We start from the raw sequence: 11416 nt of genomic DNA on the forward strand, positions 1-11416 counted from the left end.
TACAGCAAGACCCTGTCTCTCAATTTAAAAAATAAAGTCTGTGGTCTAATAAGGGAAAGCAAAACAAGTAATATACATGATAGACCGTAAAATCCATAGCAAAGGAGACGATGTTGACCTTGTTTATGGCTCTATCCCACACATAGTTCAACTTCTGGCTCACAATAATTACTCAAGAAATAGTTACTGAAATGAATAAAAAGGTTTAAACATTATCGGGCAGGAAGAAATATTTCGGATCTTAAATTCCCTGACAGCTGCACTCTGGGAACTTGCCTGCCTAGATCTCTAAAATGTACTTATTTTTCAGGCCTTTGATTCATTCTCAGCTTTGAAATTTAATATTTAATCTTGTTGGGATCTCTGCTGCCTTGCCTTATTTCTGCTAGAAAGAAGATCTTCATCTATATTCTAGGTTTAGAGTGAAGACGTGCAACTTCCTAGGAGCAACCATGTCTCTGATGTGCCTCTTAGAGCTTCCTGCTAATGGCTTGAGTGAGAGTCACTGCTGGGGCAAATACATTCGGGATCATGTGACGGAACAGATGATGCAGGACCTTTCTCTTTTCTTCAAACGACTTCAGCTGCTTCCCGTCTAGTTCTCATCTCATGGAACTCACGAGATATCTGGAGTCATCACCTAACGTTCAAACTTAGTGTTCTGAGGAGTCCTGTAGAGCAGATGGGATAGGAATTTGAAGAGCATGTCTCCATGTTTTTCTATCCATTTGTCTTAGTCTGTTTTCTGATGCTATAATAGAACACCACAGACTGAGTAATTTGTAAAGAACAGAAGTTTACTTGGCTCACAGTTCTAGAGGCTGGAAAATCCAATATCAAAGGGCCGCATCTGGTGAGGGCCTTCTTGCTGTGTCATATCATCGTGGAAGGGCAAGTGAGGACGTGGGACAAAGAGAAATGGGGTCTGAACTTTATCCTTTGATCAGGAGCCCACCCCTGAGGTAATTAACACACTGGCATTAATCTACTCATGAGGTCAGGGTCCTCACAACCTAATCACCTCTTAAGGGCCCCATCTCCCAATCTGTTACACAGGCAATTAAATTTCAACATGAGTTTTAGAGGGGACATTCAAAGCATAGCCCCATTCAGTATTTATCTTTCAGTGCAATGCTTGGGGGCATAATAGTGCACATTTGAAGTATGAGGTTAGGAAAGTACCTAAAAGTGGTAGTTTTGAGGATAACAAGTAGACACAGATTCCTTTCTAGTTAACTCGAGGATTTTCTATTCTCTTTAATGCATATCCTCCTGACTGGAGTGAGGCTTCTAGTTTTACCTTCTACCATGAATGCTTTTCAGATCTTATGAGATCCGTGTAAGACATTCTAATAGGTGGAAAGGAGAGAAAAATACCACAGAATAGAAAGGAAATGATGCGAGACTTATATCAACAAAGCTGGACAACAAAGATAAAATTTGTACATTTTTATCTAGAATGAGCCCTTGTATTATGCAATGATTAAGGTTAAAGAAGACATAAGAAAGCCTGGGGGAAAACAGGGCCTGTAATACTGTAATAGTGTCCATGAACAGAAAGATGCCAAACAACCCCTTGGCATGTTGCTCACCTGCCTGTCAATAGAAAACACTAAAACACAAGGAAGCTAAGTCAAAACAGACCAGCATTCTGTATAGGTGTCTCATGAAACATTTTGGGGGAGAATTTGTATACTTTGAAAATATTATCGCTTTGCCTTTATTGATCACTTTTCTTTGGAATTTTGTTCTTTAAGAGAAGGGGTCTTGCTATGTTGTCCAGGCCGGTCTTGAACTGAAAATATTTTTGCCTTGCCTTTATTGATCACTTTCTGTTCTGAATTCTTTTCTTTTTTAAGAGAAGGGGTCTTGTTATGTTTCTCAGTTGCTCTTGAACTCCTGAGCTCAAACAGTCCTCCACCTCAGCCTTCTGAATACCTGGGACTATAGGCTTGCATCACTATACTTGGATTCCTCTGCATTTTTATGGCACTTGCAATCTTTGCCACATAGTTTATATGTTCAGGACCGTGTCATATATACTATTAGCTTTATCTTAACATTTCAAGGGCAAAGAGCTTGTTTTGTGGGTGTGTGTGTGTGTGTGTGTGTGTTTGAGATGGAGTTTTACTCTCGTCACCCAGGCTGGAGTGCAATGGTGTGATCTCGGCTCACTGCGAACTCTGCCTTCCAGTTTCAAGAGATTCTACTGTCTCAGCCTCTGAAGTAGCTGGGATTACAGGTGCCCGCCACCACGCCTGGCTAATTTTTGTATTTTTAGTAGAGATGAGATTTCACCATGTTGGCCAGGCTGGTCTCAAACTCCTGACCTCAGGTGATTCACCCGCCTCGGCCTCCCAAAGTGCTGGGATTACAGGCATGAGCCACTGCGCCTGGCCAAGAGCTTGCTTTTTTTAGAACCACTCTATCCTGTAGTAGTCATTGTGGTTGACTTGTCATCATCTATTCTTCCCTGAATGTAATTCTGTACACCAATGGTCAGCAAACATTTTCCATAAAGGACATAGTGCATATTTAGGCTTTGCAGGCACGTGATCTCTGTTACAACCATTGTACTGTGCAGTTGCATGAGAAAGCAGCCACAGACAATATATAAATGAATGAGTATGGCTGTGTTACAATAAAACTTTATTTACAACAATAGGCTGTGGGCCGGCTTTGGCCTTTGGTTGTAGTTTTCTGATTTCTGGTTTCTGATTTCTGCTGGCCATACTATTTCCCTCAACAGTGACTTGGTCAAAATGGCATGTGCATGTGACCCAATCTTGGTCAAGGAAACATGAAGGAAATCTAGTGGGGACCTCTAGGAAAGGTTTCCTTAATTCTAAAGAGATGCAGTTAGAGCCTCTCCCTTGTTTTTCTCTGGATCTTGTGGTGGGAGCAGGCATTTTGCCACCTACCTGAGGCAGACAACAGGCTGAGAGAATCTCCAAGAAGAGAGAGACCCTGACCTACATGGCCTGGAGCCCACTCTGTTCTGGTCTCCAAGCTATGGAAATTAATAAATGCCCTTCTGTGTAAATCATTTAGTCTTTTTTTTCCTTCCAAGAAAGCATAATAATTGATACTATTGTATTCCTGAAAGAAGATGTTAAAATGATACCAAAATGATATAAGTTGAGTTTGGCTTCTCTATGGGGCAAAGTAATATGCTTTGAATTACATTTCTGATAAAGAATACAGTGCCCAACTTTTAACAGAAATGATAAAAAAAGCCATGTCAAATCAGCTACATTTATGTAAAGTTTTTATAGTACATAGAAATTGATGAATTAGAGCAATATAATTAGCTACTCCAAACTGAAATTAATATGTATATTTATATTATATGAAGTTCTTATCTTACATCTTCATAATTTCTACATTGTTTTACTACAGAAAATATAGAAAATACTCATGCAAGGCCGGGCGCGATGGCTCATGCCTGTAATCCCAGCATTTTGTGAGGCTGAGGCAAGTGGATCACAAGGTCAGGAGTTCAAGACCAGCCTGGCCCAAATGGTGAAACCCCGCCTCTACTAAATATACAAAAATTAGCTGGGTGTGGTGGCAGGCGCCTGTAATCCCAGCTACTTGGGAGGCTGAGGCAGGAGAATCGCTTGAACCCGGGAGGTGGAGGTTGTGGTGAGCCGATATCGTGCCACTGCACTCCAGCCTGGGTGACAGAGTAAGACTCCGTCTCAGAAAAAAAAAAAAAGAAAAGAAAATACTCATGCAAGTCACTGAATCCATTAGGATTTTAGGGGACATTTTCACAAGACTCTTTAAGGAGATTTTTTTTTGTTTTTTGAGATGGCGTCTTGCTCTGTCTTCTAGGCTGGAGTGCAGTGGCGGGATCTCAGCTCACTGCAACCTCCACTTCCTGGGTTCAAGCGATTCTCCTGTCTCAGCCTCCTGAGTAGCTGGGACTACAGGTGCATGCCACCATGCCTGGTTAATTTTTGTATTTTTAGTAGAGACGAGGTTTCACCATGTTGGCCAGGCTGGTCTCGAACTCCTGACCTTGTGATCCACCCACTTCGGCCTCTCAAAGCGCTGGGATTACAGGCATGAGCCACTGCACCTGGCCTTTAAGGAGACTTTTAAGGAGATTTGGGTTCACATGATAAGTTCTTGAGACATCATTCAGTCCCCCTCCCACTTTTTAATGAAGACACTTCCAGGTATATTTATTTGTTCATTTTTTTAAAACTACAAAAATCATAAAGGATCAAATGATACAGAATTATAAGATAATGGTTTCCCTTTTGTGCCCCTGAGGATGCTAATATTCATTTATTTTCTTTATGATGACCCTGCTTCCAACATAAGCATTAAGTTTCAGAGGGTCTATAAGGTCAAAACCATTTTTGTAATAATACTAAGACATTATATATTTGCCTTTTTCATTTGGTTGATGTTTGCATTTTGATGGTGCAAAAGCAATGCTGGTTAAAACTGCTGGCGCTTTAGCATGAAACAAGGCAATGACACCTAACTCTACTAATAGTCATTGCATTCTTTGATGTCATGCACTCACGGGGGGAAAAAGCCAATTTTAATGAAGAATGGTCTTGAAAGAATCAATAAAATTATTACTATTATTAAATCTCAACCTTAAATATATATATGTTTTGGTTTTGGAGAAGGAGTTGGGGGTAGGATTTGAAGCCAGAAGTTTTCTCAGTTAGGCAAGTTACCTCACTCAGTTTCCATACCCATAAACATTAGAAAAGGAAAGCAAAATATAGAACTCTGCACAAATTTGCATATCATCTTTGTGCAGGGGGCCTGCTTGTCTGCGTCATTCCAATTTTAGTATAAGTGCTGCTGAAGCGAGCACAGTGTACATGTTTTTAATATTCTGTGACACAAAATGAGAAGCACATATAAAGTACTTCTGCTGTGTACCAAAGCATGACAGTTGTCAGGAGGATAAGAACTTTTGTAGTTATTTGTGTTAATCTCTGTAATCCTAGCACTTTGGGAGGCCGAGGCAGGCGAATCACCTGAGGTCAGGAGTTAGAGACCAGCCTGGACAATATGGTAAAACTCTGTCTCTACTAAAAATACAAAATTAGCTGGGCATGGTGGCATGCACCTGTAATCCCATCTACTTGGGAGGCTGAGGCAGGAGAATCACTTGAACCAGGGAGGCAGAGGTTCCTGTGAGCCAAGATCATGCCACTGCACTCCAGCCTGGGCAACAAGAGGGAAACTCTGTCTCAAAAACCAACCAACCAAACAAACCAAAAAAACCCATCAGGATGGGGGGTCACCTTATCCTACAGTGACCCAACTTATAATAATGCAACTTCTTTTCATTTCATTTTGCTCTGGCTTCTGTAGCCAAGTCTATAAACTCGAGGCCAACTGGAGTTGGAATGAGGCATCTGCTGGCCTGGCCATCTGCCATGCTCTTGAGCATCTTTGTGCTACAGACAAACAAACCAGAACAAAGGGATTCACTGCAGAGAGACAGTGCTCCAACCCTATGACATGGCTATCATTGCCCCACGAAAGCCTTAGGATCCTGGCTTACCCATCCGCTCTTGTTGAAGAAGGATTGCTTTTCAGTTTAAGTCATTACTTCTGTTTTGCTCTAGTACTTACAGAAAGAGAACCGACAAACCTGAAATGACCCTTCTGTGAACAAGGTTTTACACTGGGATTTGAAATACCGGAAAAGTTGTGTCCCTAGAAAAGTAACTCTAGCCTTAACATCAGCAAAATGAGGATTTATTTTTATTTTTATTTATTTTTGCATTCAGAGAGGAATGATGATGTCATCCATGTCCTTACACACATCTTAATTTGTGGATTTTTTCTTACTTAACTCTCTTAATTGGATGAAAGTATGCAGCTGATGATTTATGGATCGCTAGTTGTGCCAGGCATCTTTTTAAATATGCACAGCTGCTCTGCAGTAGTTTAACTTGGCAGGTAGTATTAAACCATTGAGTTGTGTCATTTATTTGTACATGCATACAATAGCCTCCTTGTACAGGTTCTTCCAAAATCTCTACAGGAATGGTTTAGGACCATGCATTTAAAGAGTCTCAGAAAGTATTCTTTTGGAAGATTTTCAGTTTCCAGAATAAAGAATGAGATAGCATTTTGCGATGTTGCTAAGTTCCCAAGGGAATCACAGAGACAGGCTGAAGTGGAGAGGCTAACAGAGTGAGAGGTCTCCAGTGTACATTTGGGAACTCCAATTTCAGTGGCCGTTTAGGCAATGTAGGACATGTTACTGCTGACAACACTCTCACTTTCACTATAACACATCTCAGGGAAGCAGCTGAAAGAGGTGGGTGATCTAATACAAGTTGTTGCAGGCATAAATAACTTGAGAAGTTCTGTTGACAATAAAAGTCTGGCATTCACAGTAGTGAACAATGTTATCTTCAAATTCAAAGGACCCTGAGATTTGTCACTGTCATCCTTTGTAGTCAAGGATGATACTGTTGACACTGTGGCTATCCCTGTATGTAAGTGTGGCTGAAAATACCCGAATGTGACAGATGATAAGGGCTTTCTGCAGAGCATACATGATAAATCTTTTTTTTTTTTTTTTGGTTTGTATCTCTTGGTCTCCCAGGGCATAGCTGGCCTTGTCACAAAGTCATTGTGTCTTTGTCTGCAGCAGAACCTGCTGCTCTGGCACTGGCCTCTTGGCTCTTGCATTCCAAAAACGTGGCTTGAATAGCTAGAATGTCTCTCTCCTGAACTATTATGAAGATTACACCTCCTACCTGATCTGCTTACTATCTCCCATGCCAAAGCAAGCCAGGCACATGCCACAGCTCCTTCCCATGCTGTGACTTCTGTGAGAATTATGTTGAGGTGGGCAGTATTTCTCAATAGCTTCATTCACTGGTGATTTTATTCTGCCATTTGACATTTTTGAGTGTTCTCAACTGGAAACATCTTAGGTGCTGAGATAATTCCTCCTGCACGCCCCTTCTCAGTTTTGCCTGACCCAGGAATAGGAATAGGAAAAGCAGAGGAGCTGAGATATGCCTCTCCTGTAGGTGGAATAGTCTGACATTATACAGTTTGTTGAGGAAAAACAACCGTTTAAACTGATTAAAAAATTGTTTCCATATCAGGCTGGTATTAGACTGTTTTCACACTGGTATAAAGACATACCTAAAACTGGGTGATTTATAAAGGAAAGAGGTTTAATTGACTCACAGTTCTGCATAGCTGGGGAGGCCTCAGGAAACTTACAGTCATGGTGAAAAGTGAAGGGGAAGCAGGCAACTCTTCACCAGGTGGCAGGGAAGAAAGCAAGCACAGGGGAAATTGCCACTTATAAAACCATCAGATCTCATGAGAACTTGCTCACTATCATGAGTAAACCATGAGGGAAACCGCCCCCATGATCCAATCATCTCCCACCAGGTCTTTCCTTTGACATTACAATTCCAGATGAGATTTGGGTGGGGACACAGAGCCAAATCATATCAAGCCTGTACTCCAGATATTTTTTTTAAAGCTGAAAGTCCCCAAAAGCTCATCTCTGGAGCCTGATCCTGGGCGTTGCTGAGCCACTGCAAATATCTTAGAGAGCCTTTCTGTGCTAGTGGCTCAGATGACTCATATTGGGCAGTGATTAGATGAGAGCATGGGCAGCATTGGGATCTCATGCTGATAGCAAGCACTGCTAGCAGTTGGTTACTTTGCCTCTTTGGCTTTTACCCATGGGTTCAGGATGGGGATTATGAAGGCTATTAAAAGGGCTCCTTGACGGTCCCTTAGTCTTAAAACCTCCTGCAGGAGGAACTGCAGATTCTCTCAGACTCTCAGATAGGGAAACCCAAAAAGCCTTACTAGCGATTTAACCTTTGAGTAAATTGCCTTATCAGCTCTTCTTTGAGAAGACCCTCAACTAAGAGTAGTTCCACGCATAACAAAGCTGTGATGAGGTTAGCTGAGACATAAGAGGGATGAGAAGCGAGACCCAGTCTGGGTCACTGGGCCTCCCCAGAGGGGAAAGGCCTGACCCAGGGCATCCACGAGCAGCAAAGGGATACTTGGTGTCCAAGAAAGAACACCCAACCAGGAGAGAGAAGGGGGACCTGAAAGTAGGAAGGGGGAGGAGCTAAAGACATACTTTGTCCACATCACAATTTTGCCTCTCTTTGGTTTGAGGTTATCCAGTATAGTCCTATCTGACATAATTTTTGAAGCTGTTTCTCCAAGGAATGTCTCTGAATCAGCTTTAAGCTCTCTTTGGTCCTCCAAGGACACTAGAAGTCAGGCAGAGATTCCTTAAGATCCAGTGTATATATCAACAGCCTCTGATCTCCTAGTTATCCTGTTTTTTTGAGAAGAGCTAAGAGGAAAGGGAATAAGGGTAAGCCAGCATCTAGTATGAGGAATGCTTTGTTATTCCCATAATATAGATAAGGAAACTGAAGTTTAGTTATTGAACCAGGAGCACCTAAGAGCTAAGAAGCAAAGCTGAAATTGAAACTGAGACCTATCTGCTAAGGTGAGCATCTCCGCAAGTTAGCTCCATTCAGAAAGCTGCCTGAATTTTATTCCTCCTATTCTGTCACAGAGCTTTAGGGTTATTCTCAAAAGTTCTGACTATACCAAGAAGATAGCACGTTCTCCTCATGAAGTTCAAGAGACCATTAACTAAAGAATGGGCCTCAACTCTATCTCTAATGGCCTACTAAAATAGTAAAGAGTAGTATTGCTACAGTGGTACCATTTTATTTTATTTTATTTTACTTATTTATTTATTTATTTATTTATTTATTTTGAGACAGAGTCTCGCTTTGTCACCCAGGCTGGAGTGCAGTGGCACGATCTCAGCTCACTGTAATCTCTGCCTTCCATGTTCAAGAGATTCTTGTGCTTTTAAATACTACCTCTGTCCATTGGCTTTTTTTGAAGGTATCATGCAAAATTTGCTTGTTTGGTTTGTTGAGACGAAGTAATACCCTTAACCTCCACTATGTGTGTTGAACAAGAGGTCAGAAGGAAATAGTCTCTGAGGTAGCTCTTGCAAGAAGATCTTAATAAGTTTGGGTTGATAGGCATCCAAGAGTTTACTGATTTTAAGGATGCCATCCCTCTAAAATTAATGTATGCCCAATAGGTTATCCCATGTAGTTTCCTTCCTTTTCCATTGAATTTCTAAGTGTTGATTGTCACCATCTTCATGACATGAGACACAATGGGGCCTCAAGACTCAGCTACTCAAGAGGCTGAGGCAGGAGAATTAATTGAACCCAGGAGGCAGCGGTTGCAGTGAACTGAGATTGCACCACTGCACTCCAGCCTGAGTGACAGAGTGAGACTTCATCTCAAAGAAAAAAAAAAAGAAAATCATAAGGAAAATATATTTACTATTCATTGAATGGAGGTGGATCATCAGAGAGGTCTTCATCCTCTTTATTTTCATGCTGAGTGGGCTGAGGAAGAGCAAAAGCAAGAGGAGGATGGGAGGGGTTGGTCTTACTGTTTCAGGGGTGGCAGAGGCAGAAATCCACATACAAGTGGACCCATGCAGTTCAAACTTGGGTTGTTCAAGGGCCAACTGTATTATTTTAGCTAGCCGCAATGTTCTCAGATTTTAAAAAATCAGCATTCTTTTTACAAACGGAAAAATGCAGAATTAATATTTAGAGGCAATTAGGCATCCTTGTCACAGTTTGGCTCTCAAACCCATTTCCTGGATTTTGTTCCCTGTGCTCCTCATATTCATTCTTTCCTATTCCCTCTTGCACACATGTATTTTTTTTAAAGACCCTGCTGCTCAAAATCCGGGGCCATGCAGAGCAGAAAGGATGAGTATGGACTGAAACTGAGTCAAACTAGAGAGTTTTTTGCTATGATGATTTTGTCTTATTTTCAATATCATTTGTATCATTAACAAAACTTCTTGTGTACTTAGAATATATAGGGAAAAATATCAGAGATGTTAAGAAATACAATACAGATTTCTATCTCTAATCTCTGGCTTTCTCATTTAGAGGAGCTGAAGCTCCCATGGAAAGATAATGTCAAGAACTGTGAAAGGTCTGAGATTTTTACCCTAGAGTGTCATGGATGCTGGCAGAAGACACAGGACTCCTGGGTCACACATAAATGCCTTTATTATAGCCATAGCAATAGTCACAGTACCAACTGTGACTTTTGTGTCACTTCTTGTGACTTCCCCAGGCCCCAATTCCCACCAGGTGACACAGATGACCATTTGACACCAGCACATGACGTAAGTTGCATTATAGGAGAGAAACCTGGCGCTTAAGGAACCCATGTCTTAATGGGCAGCAGGCATACCTGCCCTTTTCTCCAGAGACAGACTTCGTTTTCATATTTTAAGGCTATCCCCTGTATAAACATCCTTGTAATCATAGTTCAGAATAAACGCAGTCAGTATCTCTGCTGGCAAGAGATGCAGAGACATGGAAACCTCCGGACAACTGTCTCCAGCAGATATAAGGCAGTAGAATCATGCATCACTTAATAACAGAGATGTTGTGACAAATGCATCATTAGGTGATTGTGTCATTGTGCGAACATCATAGAATGTACTTACACAAACCTAGACGGTAGAGCCTACTACACACCTAGGCTATATGGTATAGCCTATTGCTCCTAGGCTACAAACCTGTACAACATGTCACTGTGCTGAATACTCCAGGCAACTGCAACACAATGGTAAATATTTGTCTATCTGAACATATCTATACATAGAAAAGGTACATTAAAAAATATGGTGTGATAATCTTATGAGACCACTGTCATACATGCGGTCTGTCGTTGACTAAAACATCATTATACGGTGCATGACTATGTATGCCACGTGCTACACAAGTACCAGAAACACTAAATATGACAAACATTCACCTTCTGAGTAAGAAGTGAGCAGCTGGGTGTGGTGGCTCATGCCTGTAAACCCAGCACTTTGGGAAGCTGAGGCGGGTGGATCACTGGATGTCAGGAGTTCGAGACCAGCCTGGCCAACATGGTGAAACCCCATCTGTACTAAAAATACAAAAAATTAGCCAGGCATGGTGGCATGTGCTTGTAGTCCCAGCTACTCGGGAGACTGAGGCAGGAGAATCGCTTGAACCCGGGAGGTGGAGGTTGCACTGAGCCGAGATCGTGCCACTGCACTCTGGCCTGGGTGACAGAACGAGACTCCGTCTAAAAAAAAAAAAAAAAAAAGAACTGACCACTGGAGGCTGTGCAATCTAGGAAGGCAGCTGGGCCAGGGAAGGGAGAAACTGGGCCAGGGAAGGTGGAGATCACTTTTACTTATTCAAGTAGGTGTGAAGACAGGCAATGCAGTTGAAAACCTACAAAAGACAAGTTTGGTTGAAGGGAAAGTTCATGTAGGAAAGCTGAGGGAGGTTAGGATTGGTTTCTGGAAGGCCTGGAGAAACTTTCCCAC

The 11416-nt window shown here is 41.7% G+C and overlaps 1 non-coding gene across 1 annotated transcript; it reads right to left on the reverse strand.

Moving 5' to 3' along the window:
• Positions 1 to 4741: 4741 nt before the first annotated feature.
• Positions 4742 to 4843, reverse strand: LOC112439678 (U6 spliceosomal RNA). Its single transcript, XR_003027928.1, has one exon. It is a non-coding gene; the product is annotated as a U6 spliceosomal RNA (small nuclear RNA).
• Positions 4844 to 11416: the final 6573 nt, after the last annotated feature.

Source organism: Pan paniscus, chromosome 3 (assembly GCF_029289425.2).
Source record: "Pan paniscus chromosome 3, NHGRI_mPanPan1-v2.0_pri, whole genome shotgun sequence".
NCBI lineage: Eukaryota > Metazoa > Chordata > Mammalia > Primates > Hominidae > Pan > Pan paniscus.